This window comes from Oncorhynchus clarkii, chromosome 6 (genome assembly GCF_045791955.1).
Source record: "Oncorhynchus clarkii lewisi isolate Uvic-CL-2024 chromosome 6, UVic_Ocla_1.0, whole genome shotgun sequence".
Lineage (NCBI taxonomy): Eukaryota > Metazoa > Chordata > Actinopteri > Salmoniformes > Salmonidae > Oncorhynchus > Oncorhynchus clarkii.
This window is the reverse complement of record NC_092152.1, coordinates 2,210,877-2,235,517: the sequence shown is the minus strand read 5'-3', so window position 1 is coordinate 2,235,517 and position 24,641 is coordinate 2,210,877. Positions and strand designations below refer to the sequence as shown.

The 24,641-nt window shown below is 45.0% G+C and overlaps 1 protein-coding gene across 1 annotated transcript in view; it reads right to left on the bottom strand.

Annotated features, from left to right (window-relative positions):
• LOC139411861 (AT-rich interactive domain-containing protein 3A-like) overlaps nucleotides 1–24,641 on the bottom strand; it is a 161,670-nt gene that overhangs the window by 49,785 nt on the left and 87,244 nt on the right. The window lies entirely within an intron of this gene.

Below are 24,641 nucleotides of genomic sequence, written 5' to 3'. Positions count from 1 at the left end.
TGGTCTATTGGCAAACATGAGTCCTTTCGTACTGAAATATTTCTAATAGAACTTACTATCGATGAATACCTTCAGAATACAACATCTCATAGTACCGTAATTCCACACCAAACACATTTAATGGAAGGTAGACGAGGAGAAAAACACAACAATGAATGTAGATTGTCAGCACTATAATATGTTTCAAACTTCTTTACTTCTATCAGGTTCATATAAACCTGTAAACACAATGTGATGTCTAGTTCGTAGAGAAACAGAGCAGATGTGGCTTGTTGTCGTTACGGCTTCAAGACGATCTGTGAGTAACCTTTAATGTTCTGAAGATAATCGCAACAGACACCGTGTCTCCTCTGTGAAGGAACAATATCAGGAAACAGAATGGCTGGATACCAACAGACACCGTGTCTCCTCTGTGAAGGAACAATATCAGGAAACAGAATGGCTGGATACCAACAGACACCGTGTCTCCTCTGTGAAGGAACAATATCAGGAAACAGAATGGCTGGATACCAACAGACACCGTGTCTCCTCTGTGAAGGAACAATATCAGGAAACAGAATGGCTGGATACCAACAGACACCGTGTCTCCTCTGTGAAGGAACAATATCAGGAAACAGAATGGCTGGATACCAACAGACACCGTGTCTCCTCTGTGAAGGAACAATATCAGGAAACAGAATGGCTGGATACCAACAGACACCGTGTCTCCTCTGTGAAGGAACAATATCAGGAAACAGAGTGGTTGGATACCAACAGACACCGTGTCTCCTCTGTGAAGGTACAGTAAGTATCATGAACATACATTTTATCAACGGCAGGGAGGGCACAACGAGAGTTGTTCTCACACTCCCAGCCTCCCATCCTCTCAGCCTCCCAGCCTCTCAGCCTCCCAGCCTCCCAGCCTCTCAGCCTTCCAGCCTCCCAGCCTCCCAGCCTCCCAGCCTCTCAGCCTTCCAGCCTCTCAGCCTTTCAGCCTTCCAGCCTCTCAGCCTCTCAGCTTTCCAGCCTCTCAGCCTCTTAGCCTCAGAAGAACAACCTTTAATGGCTGAATAAGAGGAGGTCACACCTTCAAACTGTTTGATCGCCTCCATTTGAACAGATACACTTAAATCAGGATATTGTATTTGAGTTCTTTTCATTTCTGAACGCTTAACTGAAGTCGCACCGTTGTCATAGTAACCAGATAAAACACCAAACAAAGTATTTGTTGTATTGTAACAGTACAACGGCTGCTAAAAATAACAAAACAACAACTTCAACACTCCACTCTGTCCATGACAGCCAACAGAGGCTCATCATTGTTAAACCAGCCTCTGTGTTGTAGCTTTCCTACACTATCTTCCTGGTAGTCTAGTGGTTAGAGCGTTGGGCCAGTAACCAGCAGGTAGCCTAGTGGTTAGAGCGTTGGGCCAGTAACCAGCAGGTAGCCTAGTGGTTAGAGCGTTGGGCCAGTAACCAGCAGGTAGCCTAGTGGTTAAAGCGTTGGGCCAGTAACCAGCAGGTAGCCTAGTGGTTAGAGCGTTGGGCCAGTAACCAGCAGGTAGCCTAGTGGTTAGAGCATTGGGCCAGTAACCAGCAGGTAGCCTAGTGGTTAGAGCATTGGGCCAGTAACCAGCAGGTAGCCTAGTGGTTAAAGCGTTGGGCCAGTAACCAGCAGGTAGCCTAGTGGTTAGAGCATTGGGCCAGTAACCAGCAGGTAGCCTAGTTGTTAGAGCGTTGGGCCAGTAAGCAGCAGGTAGCCTAGTGGTTAGAGCATTGGGCCAGTAACCAGCAGGTAGCCTAGTGGTTAAAGCGTTGGGCCAGTAACCAGCAGGTAGCCTAGTGGTTAGAGCATTGGGCCAGTAACCAGCAGGTAGCCTAGTGGTTAGAGCGTTGGGCCAGTAACCAGCAGGTAGCCTAGTGGTTAGAGCGTTGGGACAATAACCAGCAGGTAGCCTAGTGGTTAGAGCGTTGGGCAAGTAACCAGCAGGTAGCCTAGTGGTTAGAGCATTGGGCCAGTAACAAGCAGGTAGCCTAGTGGTTAGAGCATTGGGCCAGTAACCAGACAACAGAAAGACAACAGGACAGTCACCAGTAGAGGAGTGGACGGGAGGAGAAAGACAACAGGACAGTCACCAGTAGAGGAGTGGATGGGAGGAGAAAGACAAGAGGACAGTCACCAGTAGAGGAGTGGACAGGGGGAGAAAGACAACAGGACAGTCACCAGTAGAGGAGTGGACAGGAGGAGAAAGACAACAGGACAGTCACCAGTAGAGGAGTGGACAGGAGGAGAAAGACAACAGGACAGTCACCAGTAGACCAGTTTGACTTCCGGCGCCGACAGAGATGGCCGCCTCGCTTCGCGTTCCTAGGAAACTATGCAGTTTTTTGTTTTTTTACGTGTTATTTCTTACATTAGTACCCCAGGTCATCTTAGGTTTCATTACATACAGTCGAGAAGAACTACTGAATATAAGATCAGCATCAACTCACCATCAGTACGACCAAGAATATGTTTTTCGCGACGCGGATCCTGTGTTCTGCCTTACAAACAGGACAAAGGAGTGGATCCTATGCAGCGACCCAAAAAAACGACTCCGAAAGAGAGGGAAACGAGGCGGTCTACTGGTCAGACTCCGGAGACGGGCACAGCGCGCACCACTCCCTAGCATTCTTCTTGCCAATGTCCAGTCTCTTGACAACAAGGTTGATGAAATCCGAGCAAGGGTAGCATTCCAGAGGGACATCAGAGACTGTAACGTTCTTTGCTTCACGGAAACGTGGCTTACTGGAGAGACGCAATCCGAAGCGGTGCAGCCAACAGGTTTCTCCACGCATCGCGCAGACAGGAAAAAACATCTTTCTGGTAAAAAGAGGGGCGGGGGCGTATGCCTTATGACTAACGTGACATGGTGCGATGAAAGAAACATACAGGAACTCAAATCCTTCTGTTCACCTGATTTAGAATTCCTCACAATCAAATGTAGACCGCATTATCTACCAAGAGAATTCTCTTCGATCATAATCACAGCCGTATATATCCCCCCCCAAGCAGACACATCGATGGCTCTGAACGAACTTTATTTAACTCTCTGCAAACTGGAAACAATTTATCCGGAGGCTGCATTCATTGTAGCTGGGGATTTTAACAAGGCTAATCTGAAAACAAGACTCCCCAAATTTTATCAGCATATCGATTGCGCAACCAGGGGAGGAAAGACCTTGGACCATTGTTACTCTAACTTCCGCGACGCATATAAGGCCCTGCCCCGCCCCCCTTTCGGAAAAGCTGACCACGACTCCATTTTGTTGATCCCTGCCTACAGACAGAAACTAAAACAAGAGGCTCCCACGCTGAGGTCTGTCCAACGCTGGTCCGACCAAGCTGACTCCACACTCCAAGACTGCTTCCATCACGTGGACTGGGAGATGTTTCGTATTGCGTCAGATAACAACATTGACGAATACGCTGATTCGGTGTGCGAGTTCATTAGAACGTGCGTTGAAGATGTCGTTCCCATAGCAACGATTAAAACATTCCCTAACCAGAAACCGTGGATTGATGGCAGCATTCGTGTGAAACTGAAAGCGCGAACCACTGCTTTTAATCAGGGCAAGGTGTCTGGTAACATGACCGAATACAAACAGTGCAGCTATTCCCTCCGCAAGGCTATCAAACAAGCTAAGCGCCAGTACAGAGACAAAGTAGAATCTCAATTCAACGGCTCAGACACAAGAGGCATGTGGCAGGGTCTACAGTCAATCACGGACTACAGGAAGAAATCCAGCCCAGTCACGGACCAGGATGTCTTGCTCCCAGGCAGACTAAATAACTTTTTTGCCCGCTTTGAGGACAATACAGTGCCACTGACACGGCCTGCAACGAAAACATGCGGTCTCTCCTTCACTGCAGCCGAGGTGAGTAAGACATTTAAACGTGTTAACCCTCGCAAGGCTGCAGGCCCAGATGGCATCCCCAGCCGCGCCCTCAGAGCATGCGCAGACCAGCTGGCCGGTGTGTTTACGGACATATTCAATCAATCCCTATACCAGTCTGCTGTTCCCACATGCTTCAAGAGGGCCACCATTGTTCCTGTTCCCAAGAAAGCTAAGGTAACTGAGCTAAATGACTACCGCCCCGTAGCACTCACATCCGTCATCATGAAGTGCTTTGAGAGACTAGTCAAGGACCATATCACCTCCACCCTACCTGACACCCTAGACCCACTCCAATTTGCTTACCGCCCAAATAGGTCCACAGACGATGCAATCTCAACCACACTGCACACTGCCCTAACCCATCTGGACAAGAGGAATACCTATGTGAGAATGCTGTTCATCGACTACAGCTCGGCATTCAACACCATAGTACCCTCCAAGCTCGTCATCAAGCTCGAGACCCTGGGTCTCGACCCCGCCCTGTGCAACTGGGTACTGGACTTCCTGACGGGCCGCCCCCAGGTGGTGAGGGTAGGCAACAACATCTCCTCCCCGCTGATCCTCAACACTGGGGCCCCACAAGGTTGCGTTCTGAGCCCTCTCCTGTACTCCCTGTTCACCCACGACTGCGTGGCCACGCACGCCTCCAACTCAATCATCAAGTTTGCGGACGACACAACAGTGGTAGGCTTGATTACCAACAACGATGAGACGGCCTACAGGGAGGAGGTGAGGGCCCTCGGAGTGTGGTGTCAGGAAAACAACCTCACACTCAACGTCAACAAAACTAAGGAGATGATTGTGGACTTCAGGAAACAGCAGAGGGAACACCCCCCTATCCACATCGATGGAACAGTAGTGGAGAGGGTAGCAAGTTTTAAGTTCCTCGGCATACACATGACAGACAAACTGAATTGGTCCACTCACACAGACAGCATCGTGAAGAAGGCGCAGCAGCGCCTCTTCAACCTCAGGAGGCTGAAGAAATTCGGCTTGTCACCAAAAGCACTCACAAACTTCTACAGATGCACAATCGAGAGCATCCTGGCGGGCTGTATCACCGCCTGGTATGGCAACTGCACCGCCCTCAACCGTAAGGCTCTCCAGAGGGTAGTGAGGTCTGCACAACGCATCACCGGGGGCAAACTACCTGCCCTCCAGGACACCTACACCACCCGATGTCACAGGAAGGCCATAAAGATCATCAAGGACATCAACCACCCGAGCCACTGCCTGTTCACCCCGCTATCATCCAGAAGGCGAGGTCAGTACAGGTGCATCAAAGCTGGGACCGAGAGACTGAAAAACAGCTTCTATCTCAAGGCCATCAGACTGTTAAACAGCCACCACTAACACTGAGTGGCTGCTGCCAACACACTGACACTGACTCAACTCCAGCCACTTTAATAATGGGAATTGATGGGAAATGATGTAAATATATCACTAGCCACTTTAAACAATGCTACCTTATATAAATGTTACTTACCCTACATTATTCATCTCATACGCATACGTATATACTGTACTCTATATCATCGACGGTATCCTTATGTAATACTTGTATCACTAGCCACTTTATACCATACTATGCCACTTTGTTTACATACTCATCTCATTTGTACATACTGTACCCGATACCATCTACTGTATCTTGCCTATGCTGCTCTGTACCATCACTCATTCATATATCCTTATGTACATATTCTTTATCCCCTTACACTGTGTACAAGACAGTAGTTTGGAATTGTTAGTTAGATTACTTGTTATTACTGCATTGTCGGAACTAGAAGCACAAGCATTTCGCTACACTCGCATTAACATCTGCTAACCATGTGTATGTGACAAATAAAATTTGATTTGGATTTGATTTGATTTAGAGGAGTGGATGGGAGGAGAAAGACAACAGGACAGTCACCAGTAGAGGAGTGGACGGGAGGAGAAAGACAACAGGACAGTCACCAGTAGAGGAGTGGACGGGAGGAGAAAGACAACAGGACAGTCACCAGTAGAGGAGTGGATGGGAGGAGAAAGACAACAGGACAGTCACCAGTAGAGGAGTGGATGGGAGGAGAAAGACAACAGGACAGTCACCAGTAGAGGAGTGGATGGGAGGAGAAAGACAACAGGACAGTCACCAGTAGAGGAGTGGACAGGAGGAGAAAGACAACAGGACAGTCACCAGTAGAGGAGTGGACGGGAGGAGAAAGACAACAGGACAGTCACCAGTAGAGGAGTGGATGGGAGGAGAAAGACAACAGGACAGTCACCAGTAGAGGAGTGGATGGGAGGAGAAAGACAACAGGACAGTCACCAGTAGAGGAGTGGACAGGAGGAGAAAGACAACAGGACAGTCACCAGTAGAGGAGTGGACGGGAGGAGAAAGACAACAGGACAGTCACCAGTAGAGGAGTGGACAGGAGGAGAAAGACAACAGAAAGACAACAGGACAGTCACAAGTAGAGGAGTGGACAGGGGGAGAAAGACAACAGGACAGTCACCAGTAGAGGAGTGGACGGGAGGAGAAAGACAACAGAAAGACAACAGGACAGTCACCAGTAGAGGAGTGGACGGGAGGAGAAAGACAACAGGACAGTCACCAGTAGAGGAGTGGACAGGAGGAGAAAGACAACAGGACAGTCACCAGTAGAGGAGTGGACAGGGGGAGAAAGACAACAGGACAGTCACCAGTAGAGGAGTGGACGGGAGGAGAAAGACAACAGAAAGACAACAGGACAGTCACCAGTAGAGGAGTGGACAGGAGGAGAAAGACAACAGGACAGTCACCAGTAGAGGAGTGGACGGGAGGAGAAAGACAACAGGACAGTCACCAGTAGAGGAGTGGACAGGAGGAGAAAGACAACAGGACAGTCACAAGTAGAGGAGTGGACAGGAGGAGAAAGACAACAGGACAGTCACCAGGTGCTATTGTTTTCAATCTGAACTGAACGCTTGTCTTATATTTGTCCTGTTTCAATATAAATGTGTTGTTTTCATATCCCAACTCCCCCTGACAGTGGTGTCACGGCCAGCCATTAGGATTAAGTGCCTTGCTCAAGGGCACATCGACATATTTTTCACCTTGTCAGCTCATGGATTTAAACTAATGATATTTTGGTTATTGGCCCAATGCTCTAACCTCTACTTGTCGCCCTGAGAGTGAGAGAAAAGAAAGGCAGCTTTTCAAGTTCACCGCCGACAGCTCTTTCCCCTCTGGTGACCTGCTGGTACCTAATACCACGTCAAGAAGCAGGGTGAACTCAGAGCGCCTAAAGGTCCCATTGAACTCTGTCCTCTCCCTCTCCTCTCCTCGCAGGGTTCCTTCAATTACTTCAGACACAAAAACCAAATGGAGAACCCACATAATATTCTCTCTCTCTCTCTCTCTCTCTCTCTCTCTCTCTCTCTCTCTCTCTCTCTCTCTCTCTCTCTCTCTCACTCTCTCTCTCTGCTCTCTTTCTCTGCTCTCTTTCTCTGCTCTCTTGCTCTCTTTCTCTGCTCTCTCTATCTGCTCTCTCTCTCTGAGTTTACAGTATCTAACCTATATCTTCTGACACTAACGATGCCCTTACTTTTGAAGCCACACTGTGATTTTTAACAGCTGGCTCCCCGCCCGGTCCTAACAGCTCCCTCGGCTACGCTGGCTCCCATAACAGCTCGCTCTGCTACGATGGCTCTCATAACAGCTCCCTCGGCTACGCTGGCTCCCATAACAACTCCCTCTGCTACGCTGGCTCCCATAACAACTCCCTCTGCTACGCTGGCTCCTATAACAACTCCCTCTGCTACGCTGGCTCCCATAACAGCTCCCTCAGCTACGCTGGCTCCCTCGGCTACGCTGGCTCCCATAACAGCTCCCTCAGCTACGCTGGCTCCCTCGGCTACGCTGGCTCCCATAACAGCTCCCTCAGCTACGCTGGCTCCCTCGGCTACGCTGGCTCCCATAACAGCTCTCTCAGCTACGCTGGCTCCCTCTGCTACGCTGGCTCCCATAACAGCTCCCTCAGCTACGCTGGCTCCCTCGGCTACGCTGGCTCCCATAACAGATCCCTCAGCTACGCTGGCTCCCTCGGCTACGCTGGCTCCAATAACAGTTCCCTCTGCTACGCGGGCTCCCATAACAACTCCCTCGGCTACGCTGGCTCCCATAACAGCTCGTTCTGCTACGCTGGCTCTCAAAACAGCTCCCTCGGCTACGCTGGCTCCCATAACAACTCCCTCTGCTACGCTGGCTCCCATAACAACTCCCTCTGCTACGCTGGCTCCCATAACAACTCCCTCTGCTACACTGGCACCCATAACAACTCCCTCAGCTACACTGGCACCCATAACAACTCCCTCGGCTACGCTGGCTCCAATAACAACTCCCTCGGCTACGCTGGCTCCCATTGCCTCACATACATACATACACACACATGGGAGCAACGTGAACACACACACTAACAAACACACACCAACACACACAAGCACACACACACACCAACACACACAAGCACACACACACACACCAACACACACACACCAACACACACACTAACACACACACACCAACACACACACTAATACACACACACCAACACACACACACCAACACACACACCAACACAAACACTAACACACACACACCAACACACACACTAACACACACACACACACACACACACACTAACACACACACACACACAACACACACACTAACACACACACACACAGCAACACACACAGCAACACACACACACACACACACACACCAACACACACACACTAACACACACACACCAACACACACACTAACACACACACACCAACACACACACCAACACACACACACCAACACACACTAACACACACTCACACCAACACACACACACACACACTAACACACACACACCAACACCAACACACACACTAACACACACACACCAACACACACACTAACACACACACACACCAACACACACACTAACACACACACACACCAACACACACACTAACACACACACTAACACACACACACCAACACACACACACACCAACACACACACACCAACACACACACACTAACACACACACTAACACTATACTAACAATATTAAACATGTCCCTATTCATTTTTAACTCTTTAGTTGTTTTATTTAACCTTTAGTTAACTAGGAAAGTCAGTTAAGAACAAATTCTTATTTACAATGACGGCCTACCCCGGCCAAACACGGATTACTAGCCTGTTAAAAATCAAATACAGATTCACTAATTGTAGGCTAACTGTAAAGCTGCACAACCAATGAACCGACAGCATGGCCTAAGGTTCTACATTCTCTCCCTCATGGGAGAGTCCATCCAATCCATCCAGCATACAATACAGTCCACAATCAAAGTCAATTCATGTGTTTAATGTTGGAGTATAGGCTAACCAGACCAAATATTTACCAAAGACATCTTAAATCAGTTTTGGTTTGATGTTTTTCTGCCGTTGCGTAATATACGATAGGTAAAACATATATATAATATATATCTATTGTATAACGGCACAAGCATAAACTGTAATACGCCTATGGGTGTTGTGAATGAATCATCACCTTACAAAACGTTGTCTATTTCGTTGTGTTAGGCTTTGAAACAACGTCCCCATCAACGAGATTGTTTTACGCTCAGTTTCAACCTGTCGTTGAACTTCTTTCTTCCATTTGATCAATCACAGTGAGGATAGATGTTTTGATGTAAGTCTATTTTTACACGTAATGTATTCGCTATTGTTTCTTACAACGAGACTCTCGGAATTGCAATATTCTTTGCTTTTCAGAAACATGGCTCTCAGACAAGATACCCCCCCCCCCCCAATGGCTATCCAACTAGATGGATTCTCCAATCACCGGGCGTACAGGAGTCGGGGAAATCGAGGGGAGGGAGGGGTTTGCCTCTTCATCAACTCCAACTGGTGTCGACCCACTGTTCACCCACCATGGAATACACGATGGTCAAATGCCGACCCTTCTACCTCCCGATTGAGTTTTCAGCTGGTATCGTGATTCCACCGCAGGACAATAAAAATAACAAACTGCCGCTTCATGAACTGTACAAGGCTATAAACAAGCAGGAAAACCTACATCCAGAGGCTGCCTTTCTGGTTACCGACGAGTTGAACTTGGCGTCACTAAGACACGTGTCAGCCATCTTCCATCAACATCTCCAACGCCACTAGGGGGCGATAGAGTCCTAGGATACTGTTATTCTACCCACAAGCAAGCACACAAGGCCCTCCCTCCTCCGACATTCGGCAAATCAGATCATGACTCGGTACTATTGCTTCCTGTTATCAAGCAGAAGCTGAAACAGGAAGTACCCGCGATTTACTCCGTTGAGGAATGGTCACCAGAATCAGAGGGTATGCTTCAGGACTGCTTTGCTAGTGCTGATTGGAATGTGTTTCGAGACTCCACCGATAGGTTACCGGAGGTAACCACCTCAGCGGCTTCATTAGGAAATGCATTGCCGACGTTGTCCCCTACAGGGAAGGTTCGCTGCTTCCCCAATCAAAAGCCCTGGATTAACACAGAGGGTGGTGCTAAACTAAAGGACAGGGCTATTCCAGACAACCCTGAGGATACCACACACAGAGCTATCGTTGACAACCCTGAGGATATCACACACAGAGCTATTCCAGACAACCCTGAGGATACCACACACAGAGCTATCGTAGAAAACCCTGAGGATACCACACACAGAGCTATCCCAGACAACCCTGAGGATACCACACACAGAGCTATTCCAGACAACCCTGAGGATACCACACACACAGAGCTATCCCAGAAAACCCTGAGGCTACCACACACAGAGCTATCCCAGACAACCCTGAGACTACCACACAGAGCTATCGTAGACAACCCTGAGGATACCACACACAGAGCTTGGAGTCTGTAATGTTCATCTTCTCCTTGTCTCAGTCTTTAATGTTCAGCCTCTCCTTATCCCAGTCTGTAATGTTAATCCTCTCCTTGTCCCAGTCTGTAATGTTAATCCTCTCCTTGTCCCAGTCTGTAATGTTAATCAACTCCTTGTCCCAGTCTGTAATCCCCACATTTTAAGATGACCACCATCATTCCTGTTCCCAAGAACTCTAGGGCTTCATGCCACAATGACTACCACCCTGTAGCACTCACATCTGTAATCATGAAGTGCTTTGAGCTGATAGTTAATGCACACCTTAACTTCATCATCCCAGCCACACTAGACCCACTCCAATTTACATAGCGCCCCAACAGATCCAAAGATGACGCAATCCCAATTGCTCTCCACACTGTCCTCATCCACCTAGATAAGAGGACTACCTATGTGAGAATGCTGTTTGTTCATTGCTTTACAGCTCAGCGTTCAACACCTTTATCCCGTCCAAGCTTGTCACCAAGCTTAGGACTCACCTCCATCTGCAACTGGGTCCTGGACAACCTGATGGGCCGACCCCAGGTGGTGCGGGTAGGTAACATCACCACCACCATGCTGATCCTCAACATGGGGGACCCTCAGGGGTGCGTGCTTAGTCCCCTCCTGTACTCCTTGTTCATCCACGACTGCGTGGCAACGCACCACTCCAACAAAAAAATTACGTTTGATCACCGGTGACGATGAGTCAGCCTACAGGGAGGAGATCAGTTAACTGACAGTGTGGTACCAGAACAACCTCTCCCTCAACATCAGTAAGATCAAGGAGCTGATCGCAGATTACAAGAAACGGGGAGGCTAGCACGCCCCCATTCACATCCATGGGGCTGCAGTGGAGCAGGTAGACAGTCTCAAGTTCCTCTACATGACTCTCTGTCTCTCTCTCGTAAATATATCCATGACCATGTCTCTCTCTGGTAAATATATCCATGACCATGTGACTCTCTCTGGTAAATATATCCATGACCATGTCTCTCTCTGGTAAATATATCAATGACCATGTCTCTCTCTGGTAAATATATCCCTGACCATGTCTCTCTCTGGTAAATATATCCATGACCATGTCTCTCTCTGGAAAATATATCCCTGACCATGTCTCTCTCTGGTAAATATATCCATGACCATGTCTCTCTCTGGTAAATATATCCATGACCATGTCTCTCTGGTAAATATACCCATGACCATGTCTCTCTCTGGTAAATATATCCCTGACCATGTCTCTCTCTAGTAAATATATCCCTGATCATGTCTCTCTCTGGTAAATATATCCCTGACCATGTCTCTCTCTGGTAAATATATCCCTGACCATGTCTCTCTCTGGTAAATATATCCCTGACCATGTCTCTCTCTGGTAAATATATCCATGACCATGTCTCTCTCTGGTAAATATATCCCTGACCATGTCTCTCTCTGGTAAATATATCCATGACCATGTCTCTCTCTGGTAAATATATCCATGACCATGTCTCTCTCTGGTAAATATATCCCTGACCATGTCTCTCTCTCTCTGGTAAATATATACCTGACCATGTCTCTCTCTGGTAAATATATCCATGACCATGTGACTCTCTCTGGTAAATATATGCCTGACCATGTCTCTCTCTGGTAAATATATCCCTGACCATGTCTCTCTCTGGTAAATATATCCATGACCATGTCCCTCTCTGGTAAATAAATCCATGACCATGTCTCTCTCTGGTAAATATATCAATGACCATGTCTCTCTCTGGTAAATATATCCATGACCATGTCTCTCTCTGGTAAATATATCCATGACCATGTCTCTCTCTGGTAAATATATCCATGACCATGTCTCTCTCTGGTAAATATATCCCTGACCATGTCTCTCTCTGGTAAATATATCCATGACCATGTGTCTCTCTCTGGTAAATATATCCCTGACCATGTTGCTCTCTGGGAAATATATCCCTGACCATGTCTCTCTGGTAAATATATCCATGACCATGTCTCTCTCTGGTAAATATATCTCTGACCATGTCTCTCTCTGGTAAATATATCCCTGACCATGTCTCTCTGGTAAATATATCCCTGACCATGTCTCTCTGGTAAATATATCCATGACCATGTCTCTCTCTGGTAAATATATCCATGACCATGTGTCTCTCTCTGGTAAATATATCCCTGACCATGTTGCTCTCTGGTAAATATATCCATGACCATGTCTCTCTCTGGTAAATATATCCCTGACCATGTCTCTCTCTGGTAAATATATCCATGACCATGTCTCTCTCTGGTAAATATATCCATGACCATGTCTCTCTCTGGTAAATATATCCATGACCATGTGACTCTCTCTGGTAAATATATCCCTGACCATGTCTCTCTCTGGTAAATATATCCATGACCATGTGTCTCTCTCTGGTAAATATATCCCTGACCATGTCTCTCTCTGGGAAATATATCCCTGACCATGTCTCTCTGGTAAATATATCCATGACCATGTCTCTCTCTGGTAAATATATCTCTGACCATGTCTCTCTCTGGTAAATATATCCCTGACCATGTCTCTCTGGTAAATATATCCCTGACCATGTCTCTCTGGTAAATATATCCATGACCATGTCTCTCTCTGGTAAATATATATCTGACCATGTCCCTCTCTGGTAAATATATCCATGACCATGTCTCTCTCTGGTAAATATATCCATGACCATGTCTCTCTCTGGTAAATATATCCATGACCATGTGACTCTCTCTGGTAAATATATCCCTGACCATGTCTCTCTCTGGGAAATATATCCATGACCATGTCTCTCTCTGGTAAATATATCCATGACCATGTGACTCTCTGGTAAATATATCCATGACCATGTGACTCTCTGGTAAATATATCCATGACCATGTCTCTGTCTGGTAAATATATCCCTGACCATGTCTCTCTCTGGTAAATATATCCCTGACCATGTCTCTCTCTGGTAAATATATCCATGACCATGTCTCTCTCTGGTAAATATACCCATGACCATGTCTCTCTCTGGTAAATATATCCATGACCATGTAAATATATCCATGACCATGTCTCTCTCTGGTAAATATACCCATGACCATGTCTCTCTCTGGTAAATATATCCATGACCATGTCTCTCTGGTAAATATATCCCTGACCATGTCTCTCTCTGGTAAATATATCCATGACCATGTCTCTCTCTGGTAAATATATCCCTGACCATGTCTCTCTCTGGTAAATATATCCATGACCATGTCTCTCTCTGGTAAATATATCCCTGACCATGTCTCTCTGGTAAATATACCCATGACCATGTCTCTCTCTGGTAAATATATCCCTGACCATGTCTCTCTCTGGTAAATATATCCCTGACCATGTCTCTCTCTGGTAAATATATCCCTGACCATGTCTCTCTGGTAAATATATCCATGACCATGTCTCTCTCTGGTAAATATAACCCTGAACATGTCTCTCTCTGGTAAATATATCGCTGACCATGTCTCTCTCTGGTAAATATATCTCTGACCATGTCTCTCTCTGGTAAATATATCCCTGACCATGTCTCTCTCTGGTAAATATATCCCTGACCATGTCTCTCTCTGGTAAATATATCCATGACCATGTGACTCTCTGGTAAATATATCCATGACCATGTGACTCTCTGGTAAATATATCCATGACCATGTCTCTGTCTGGTAAATATATCCCTGACCATGTCTCTCTCTGGTAAATATATCCCTGACCATGTCTCTCTCTGGTAAATATATCCATGACCATGTCTCTCTCTGGTAAATATACCCATGACCATGTCTCTCTCTGGTAAATATATCCATGACCATGTCTCTCTGGTAAATATATCCATGACCATGTCTCTCTCTGGTAAATATACCCATGACCATGTCTCTCTCTGGTAAATATATCCCTGACCATGTCTCTCTCTGGTAAATATATCCCTGACCATGTCTCTCTCTGGTAAATATATCCATGACCATGTGACTCTCTGGTAAATATATCCATGACCATGTCTCTCTCTGGTAAATATATCCATGACCATGTCTCTCTGGTAAATATATCCATGACCATGTCTCTCTCTGGTAAATATATCCCTGACCATGTCTCTCTCTGGTAAATATATCCCTGACCATGTCTCTCTCTGGTAAATATACCCATGACCATGTCTCTCTCTGGTAAATATATCCATGACCATGTCTCTCTCTGGTAAATATATCCCTGACCATGTCTCTCTCTGGTAAATATATCCCTGACCATGTCTCTCTCTGGTAAATATATCCATGACCATGTCTCTCTCTGGTAAATATATCCATGACCATGTCTCTCTGGTAAATATATCCATGACCATGTCTCTCTCTGGTAAATATATCCCTGACCATGTCTCTCTCTGGTAAATATATCCATGACCATGTCTCTCTCTGGTAAATATATCCCTGACCATGTCTCTCTCTGGTAAATATATCCATGACCCTCCTTCCATCCTTCCACACACACACACAGACACACACAGACACAGACACACACACACACACACACACTCACACTCACACTCACGCACACTCACTTATCCACAACCACGTTCTCTACTCAGCTCTCCACAGGACCCCATTACTACAGGGCAGCACTTTAAAAAATACCTGTCTGTAAACCCCTGTCAATTACACTGTAATCCCCCCCCTGGTGAAATCACGAATGGTGATGTTTCCAACCCATTCCCTGAGACCACCGGGAGTGAGAGTACTCTCTTATATTCCTTCACTGTAGCTAGTACAGAATTACCCAACTTTAGATGTTGACAATCAATGACCAACCAGTCTACGATGTAAATAAAAATACTACAAAACAACAAAACAACAAAACAACAAAACAACAAAACAACAAAACAACAAACAAAAGAAAGAAAAATAAGTGATTGAACAATCAGGGGGAGGGGCGATGAAAAGTGAACAATCAGGGGGAGGGGCGATGAAAAGTGAACAATCAGGGGGAGGGGCGATGAAAAGTGAACAATCAGGGGGAGGGGCGATGAAAAGTGAACAATCAGGGGGAGGGGCGATGAAAAGTGAACAATCAGGGGGAGGGGCGATGAAAAGTGAACAATCAGGGGGAGGGGCGATGAAAAGTGAACAATCAGGGGGAGGGGCGATGAAAAGTGAACAATCAGGGGGAGGGGCGATGAAAAGTGAACAATCAGGGGGAGGGGCGATGAAAAGTGAACAATCAGGGGGAGGGGCGATGAAAAGTGAACAATCAGGGGGAGGGGCGATGAAAAGTGAACAATCAGGGGGAGGGGCGATGAAAAGTGAACAATCAGGGGGAGGGGCGATGAAAAGTGAACAATCAGGGGGAGGGGCGATGAAAAGTGAACAATCAGGGGGAGGGGCGATGAAAAGTGAACAATCAGGGGGAGGGGCGATGAAAAGTGAACAATCAGGGGGAGGGGCGATGAAAAGTGAACAATGAGAACACATTTTTTAATGCTAAAACTTGCCACAACTACACCCCCTGAGTGCTGCTACAACACACTACACCCCCTGAGTGCTGCTAGGCCAGCGGAGAGGACAGATCAACACACTACACCCCCCGAGTGCTGCTACAACACACTACACCCCCTGAGTGCTGCTACAACACACTACACCCCCTGAGTGCTGCTACAACACACTACACCCCCCTGAGTGCTGCTACAACACACTACACCCCCTGAGTGCTGCTACAACACACTACACCCCCTGAGTGCTGCTACAACACACTACACCCCCCGAGTGCTGCTACAACACACTACACCCCCTGAGTGCTGCTACAACACACTACACCCCCTGAGTGCTGCTACAACACACTACACCCCCTGAGTGCTGCTACAACACACTACACCCCCCGAGTGCTGCTACAACACACTACACCCCCTGAGTGCTGCTACAACACACTACACCCCCTGAGTGCTGCTACAACACACTACACCCCCTGAGTGCTGCTACAACACACTACACCCCCCGAGTGCTGCTACAACACACTACACCCCCTGAGTGCTGCTACAACACACTACACCCCCTGAGTGCTGCTAGGCCAGCGGAGAGGACAGATCAACACACTACACCCCCTGAGTGCTGCTACAACACACTACACCCCCTGAGTGCTGCTACAACACACTACACCCCCTGAGTGCTGCTACAACACACTACACCCCCTGAGTGCTGCTACAACACACTACACCCCCTGAGTGCTGCTAGGCCAGCAGAGAGCAACACACTACACCCCCTGAGGGCTGCTAGACCAGCGGAGAGAGGACAGAGAAACTGCAGAATCAGCTCAATGACCAGTGTGTCAACACAACAATGACACCAGAGATGGGGGGGAGGATGGGGAGGGGCAGAATCTACTACCATATTTCGTTATCGCTGACACACAGGGATTACTGCTCAATACACTGGACCCCTGACCTCCCATCTCAACACTCCTAACTCCTTCCTTCCCCTCACTACCTCACAGAGTCAGGGGGCCACAGGCCGTATCTCAACACTCCTAACTCCTTCCTTCCCCTCACTACCTCACAGAGTCAGGGGGCCACAGGCCGTATCTCAACACTCCTAACTCCTTCCTTCCCCTCACTACCTCACAGAGTCCGGGGGCAACAGGCCGTATCTCAACACTCCTAACTCCTTCCTTCCCCTCACTACCTCACAGAGTCAGGGGGCAACAGGCCGTATCTCAACACTCCTAACTCCTTCCTTCCCCTCACTACCTCACAGAGTCAGGGGGCCACAGGCCGTATCTCAACACTCCTAACTCATTCCTTCCCCTCACTACCTCACAGAGTCAGGGGGCCACAGGCTGTATCTCAACACTCCTAACTCCTTCCTTCCCCTCACTACCTCACAGAGTCAGGGGGCAACAGGCCGTATCTCGAATGTCAGTCTTGGTTTCCTTTCCTCAAATATTTTCCTTGTCTCCTTTCCTTCCTGTGCACTGACCTGGGAAGGAATCCTACATCTGTCTGTCTGTCTGTATGTCTGTCTGTCTGCCTGCTGCATCAGTTTAGACATTACTAGGAAACATAGAGGGGAGTTTTTCTTAAAGGCACAGGGTTAGGGTTAAGGGACAAACCACACACTACTACTCAAACCCCTTCAGTTGCATCCTCTGCCCACAGTAACTTGGTATGGAGAAAAAATATTTGAATGGCCTGCCTCTGCCTCCCATCCTCCCCCTTGAGTCTAAATACTGAACTCGCTACAGAGTTTAGAACACTCTGAGCTGATACTGGATGTTAATCAGTATCACAGAATTAACTATTAAACATTTCATATTAAAATCCTCTTCACGCTACTCTCCCATGGAGAATGTTGTGGCTGTGGTTAATGTTCTGGTATATTGCCAATTTGAATTTCCTATCTTCCGGCTGCCTGCTTCAGATTGATTTATTCCTCACCGATCGTCCGGGGTCTTAAAACTAAACAAGAAGCATGTGATGTGTCCGGTCAGATCCGAGGTGATGTTAATTAATATCTTAATGCAATGTGTCGGGTCAGATCCGAGGAGATGTTAATTAATATCTTAATGTAATGTGTCCGGTCAGATCCGAGGTGACGTTAATTAAAACCTCTTACTTCTACCCCCTCCTTTTTCGAACATTCTGTTAAAAATCGCGCAACTTTTCAGCGTCCTGCTACTCATGCCAGGAATATAGTATATGCATATGATTAGTATGTGTGGATAGAAAACACTCTGAAGTTTCTAAAACTGGTTAAATCACGGCTGTGACTATAACAGATCGTGTGTTTCATTGAAAAACGCAAGAAAAACTGCTCTCTGAAAGCTAAAAATAATTTCCATAAGTTACTTTCATGGGTTGTTAAAAGAGGACAAAATTTAATATCGACCTGCATGCAATTCATACAAATTCATTGTCGTCATTTTCAATTGAATTTTTTGTTGGAAAATCCAAGTATCTGGCATCCGTTTCTTCCAGTCTCCACCAGGACGCTGTAAATGTGGACAATGGCAGCCATTGATTTGCAGACGAGGAGCTATTGAATATACATCGCCCTGTAATCATTTTGATAGATTATAAACGTTTACTAATACCTAAAGTTGGATTACAAAAGGATTTCGAAGTGTTTTGTGAAAGTTTATCGTCGACTTTTTTAATTTTAAAAAATGATGCAGCGTTAAAAAACGATGTTTTTTTCTGAATGACACAGCTTCCATAGAAAGCTATTTTGGGTATATATGGACCGATTTAAACGAAAAAAAGACCCAATAGTGATGTTTATGGGGCATATAGGAGTGCCAAGAAAGAAGCTCGTCAAAGGTAATGAATGTTTTATATTTTATTTCTGCGTTTTGTGCTGCGTCGGATAAGCAGAGTCTTTGTTTACGTCGCATTCAGGCATTTTCAGGTGGTGCATGCTATCAGATAATACCTTCTCATGCTTTCGCCGAAAAGCATTTTAAAAATCTGACTTGTTGGCTAGGTTCACAACGAGTGTAGCTTTAATTCAATACCCTGCTTGTGAATTTTGATCAAGGTTTGAGTTTAAACGAGTACATTTAGCATTTAGCGTAGCGCATTTGCATTTCCAGGTGCCTACTTGAGACATATGCGTCTCAAGTAGAATCAAGAAGTTAATATCTTAATGCAATGTGTCGGGTCAGATCCGAGGTGATGTTAATTAATATCTTAATGGGATTCAAACAGTATAATGGTGGTATGCTGAAACAAAGTCCAGGCCAGGTCATGAGATTAAAATGTTCCACATAAGATATATGTAGTAACTTGTGGGTATAGACTTCCATGGAAAGGTGATTGTAGATAAGGTGAAGTATCACGTTACAAGAAGGCCTCCGTCAATATCTCATCGAACAACGAGGGTGTGTTTACAAATGCCTAATATTTGTTAATTGATGTAACCTTAATCTAACCAAGTATATTAGTCCCATTGAGGTCAGAAGACCTCTTTCCCCAGGGAAACATGGTGGTCTGTTTCAGCGTAGGGATCAATTAGAATTGAGGTCAGTCAATTCAGGTAGTAACTTATATAACTTATATATATATATATATATGTATATATATATATACACTGTACCAGTCAAAAGTTTGGATACACCTACTCATTCAAGAGTTTTTCTTTATTTTTTACTATTTCCTACATTGTAGAATAATAGTGAAGACATCAAAACTATGAAATAACACACATGGAATCATGTAGTAACCAACAAAAGTGTTAAACAATTCAAAGTAGCCACCCTTTGCCTTAATGACAGCTTTGCACACTCTTGGCATTCTCTCAACTAGCTTCATGAGGAATGCTTTTCCCAATAGTCTTGAAAGAGTTCCCACATATGCTGAGCACTTGTTGGCTGATTTTCCTTCACTCTGCGGTCCAACTCATCCCAAACCATCTCAATTGGTTTGAAGTCAGGTGATTGTGGAGGCCAGGTCATCTGATGCAGCACTCCATCACTCTCCTCCTTGGTCAAATGTCCCTTACACAGCCTGGAGTGTGTTGGGTCCCTGTCCTGTTGAAAAACAAATGATTGTCCCACTAAGCGCAAACCAGATGGGATGGCGTATCACTGCAGAATGCTGTGGTAGCCATGATGGTTAAGTAGTGCATTGAACTCTAAATAAATCACAGACAGTGTCACCAGCAAAGCACCCCCACACCATAACACCTCCTCCTCCATGCTTCACGGTGGGAACCACACATGCAGAGACCATCCATTCACCAACTCTGCGTCTCACAAAGACACGGTGGTTGGAACCAAAAATCTCAGATTTGGACTCATCAGACCAAAGGACAGATTTCCAACGGTCTAATGTCCATTGCTCATGTTTTCTGGCCCAAGCAAGTCTCTTCTTCTTATTGGTCATTTAGTAGTGGTTTCTTTGCAGCAATTCGACCATGAAGGCCTGATTCACACAGTCTCCTTTGAACAATTGATGTTGAGATCCGTCTGTTCCTTAAATTCTGTGAAGCATTTATTTGGGCTGCAATCTGAGGTGCAGTTAACTCTAATGAACGTATCCTCTGCAGCAGAGGTAACTCTGGGTCTTCCTTTCATGTGGCGGAACCTCATGAGAGCCAGTTTTATCATTGCACTTGATGGTTTTTGTGACAGCACTGGAATAATCTTGTAAAGTTCTTGAAATGTTCCATATTGACTGACCTTCATGTCTTAAAGTAATGATGGACTGTCGTTTCTCTTTGCTTATTTGAGCAGTTCATGCCATAATATGGACTTGGTATTTTACCAAATAGGTCTGTCTTCTGTATACCACCCCTACCTCGTCACAATACAACTGACTGGCTCAAACACATTAAGACGGAATGCAATTCCACAAATTAACTTTTACCAAGGCACACCTGTTAATTGAAATGCATTCCAGGTGACTACCTCATGAAGCTGGTTGAGAGAATGCCAAGAGTGTGCAAAGCTGTCATCAATACAAAGGTCGGCTACTTTGAAGAATCTTAAATATAAAATATATTTTGATTTGTTTAACACTTTTTTGGTTACTACATGATGAATATGTGTTATTTCATAGTTTTGAGGTCTTCAATATTATTCTACAATGTAGAAAATAGTAAAATATATATATATAAATAAATAAAGAAAGAAAGAAAGAAAGAAAAACTCTGGAATGAGTAGGTGTCCAAACGTTTGACTGGTACTTTATATATATATATTTCTTTTTTTTTTAATTAATAACTTTTGGAATAAATATTCCCCCTTTTCAGTTTATAGAGAAATCATTGAAAATAAATCCCCTTTGCAATTATTTAATTGGAATTTCAGTTGACCTTCTGAAATGATTGCCTTCAATTAGACTTGAACCCAACCCTGGACTGCGTTGTTAACAGTATGGAGAGGGAGATCTCCACCCTAATGCTCTAATTGGCTAGACGAAGGAACCACAGGGGCAAAAGTCAATGTTCTTACCTGTGAGGTGGAGCCAGATCCAACAGGAGGAAGGGATGACACAGAGACATGAAAAAGAAAGAAGAGTGAATGAGTGAACAAATTAAATGAACATTAGACCGATATACATTCAGTGTAATAGAACAACCGTCTAAACTGAAATACAGTGAGACACTTGATGTTGAGGAAAATACGCGTTCTCCACTGCGCTGTTCGACTCAATGTTCATTTTCATTTAAAAAAATGTAATTAAAAGAGTATTGACATTAATTTGTTTCAAGTGACTGTCTTAGGGAGTCAAATAAATGGCTGTATTTGCTTTCATGAAAGACCTTATAGTTAGAAGGAGACCTTGAGACCTACTTAGTTAGAATGAGCTGCTATTCTGCTATTCAGACTATAAGTGTAGAAGTTGGCACTTTATCTCTTTCTGCAGGGGATAAATCGATTCAGTGTTAAAAACAGAGTCAGGCTGTCACATGCATACATAATACAGCACTCGGCAAACACACATTCTTTATTTTGTAGCTTATATCACGAGCAACAGTTACAAAATGAAGAAGTGGTTTTGTAAGATGCCAGGGTGGTGTGATTACAGAAGCTAGTTTATGGCAGCAATGGTATGGTGGTGTAACTGTAAAAAGCTCATCTTCCTTTAACACTGTGGGTATAACTGACAGCGCTTCAGATACACTACCGTTCAAAAGTTTGGGGTCACTTAAAAATGTCCTTGTTTTTGAAAGAAAAAGCACCAAAAAAAATGTCCCTTAAAATAACATCAAATTGATAAGAAATACAGTGTAGACATTGTTAATGTTGTAAATGATTTGTAGCTGGAAACGACAGATTTTTTTATGGAATATCTACAGAGGCCCATTATCAGCAACCATCCCACCTGTGTTCCAATGGCACATTGGTGATAGCTAATCCAAGTTATAATTTTAAAAGTCTAATTGATCATTAGAAAACCCTTTTGCAATTATGTTAGCACAGCTGAAAACTGTTGTCCTAAGTAAAGAAGCAATAAAACTGGCCTTCTTTAGACTAGTTGAGTATCTGGAGCATCAGCATTTGTGGGTTTGATTACAGGCTCAAAATGGCCAGAAACAAAGACTTCCTTCTGAAACTCGTCAGTCTAGTCTTGTTCTGAGAAATGAAGGCTATTTCATGTGAGAAATTTCCAAGAAACTGAAGATCTCGTAAGACGCTGTATACTACTCCCTTCACAGAACAGTGCAAACTGTCTCTAACCAGAAGAGACAGATGAGTGGGAGGCCCCGGTGCACAACTGAGCAAGAGGACAAGTACATTAGAGAGTCTAGTTTGAGAAACAGATGCACCACACGTCCTCAACTGGCAGCTTCATTAAATAGTACTCTTCAAAACACCAGTCTCAACATCAACAGTGAAGAGCCAACTCCGGGATGCTGACCATCTAGGCAGAGTTGCAAAGAAAAAGCCATATCTCAGACTGGCCAATAAAAATAATAGATTAAGATGGGCAAAATAACACAGACACTGAACAGAGGAAAATTGGAAAAAAAAAGTGTTATGGACAGACTAATCTACGTTTGAGGGGTTCGGATCACAAAGAAGAACATTCGTGAGAAGCAGAAAAAATGAAAAGATGCTGGAGGAGTGCTTGACGCCATCTGTCAAGCCTGGTGGGGGCAATGTGATGGTCTGGGGGTGCTTTGGTGGCGGTAAAGTGGGAGATTTCTACAGGGTAAAAGGGATCTTGAACAAGGAAGACTATCACTCCATTTTGCAACGCCATGCTATACCCTGTGGACAGCACTAAATTGGAGCCAATTTCCTCCAACAACAAGGACAATGACCCAAAGCACAGCTCCAAACTATGCAAGAACTATTTAGGGAAGAAGCAGTCAGCTGGTATTCTGTCTATAATGGAGTGGCCAGCACAGTCACCGGATCTCAACCCTATTGAGCTGTTGTGGGAGCAGCTTGACCGTATGGTACGTAAGAAGTGTCCATCAAGCCAATCCAACTTGTGCTTGTGCTTCAGGAAGCACGGGCTGAAATCTCTTCAGATTATCTCAACAAACGGACAACTAGAACTAGAATAATTATTTCAATTAAAAATCATTATTTATATCCTTGTCAACGTCTTGACTATATTTCCTGTTCCTTTTGCAACTCATTTCATGTATGTTTTCATGGAAAACAAGGACATTTCTAAGTGACCTTTAACGATGTGCGCTGAGAGTCAGGAAGCAAGTTCAGGGAGAGAGTGTTTTAATAAAATAAACACAACATAATACAAAACAAGAAACACTAACAGCACACAGACATGAAACCGAAACAATGAGGCCTGGGGAAAGAACCAAAGGGAGTGACATAAATTTGTCAGGTAATCAAGGAGGTGATGGAGTCCAGGTGTGCTCCATAACGAGCGACCAAATACTTATTTTCCACCATAATTTGCAAATAAATTCATAAAAAATCCTACAATGTGATTTTCTGGATTTTTTTTTCTCATTTTGTCTGTCATAGTTGAAGTGTACCTATGATGAAACAGGCCTCTCTCATCTTTTTAAGTGGGAGAACTTGCACAATTGGTGGCTGACTAAATACTTTTTGCCCCACTGTATATCTACCATGGATACCATATATTGAGACCATATCTACCATATATACCATATATAGAGACCATATCTACCATGGATACCATATATAGAGACCATATCTACCATGGATACCATATATAGAGACCATATCTACCATGGATACCATATATTGAGACCATATCTACCATGGATACCATATATAGAGACCATATCTACCATGGATACCATATATAGAGACCATATCTACCATAGATACCATATATAGAGACCATATCTACCATGGATACCATATATAGAGACCA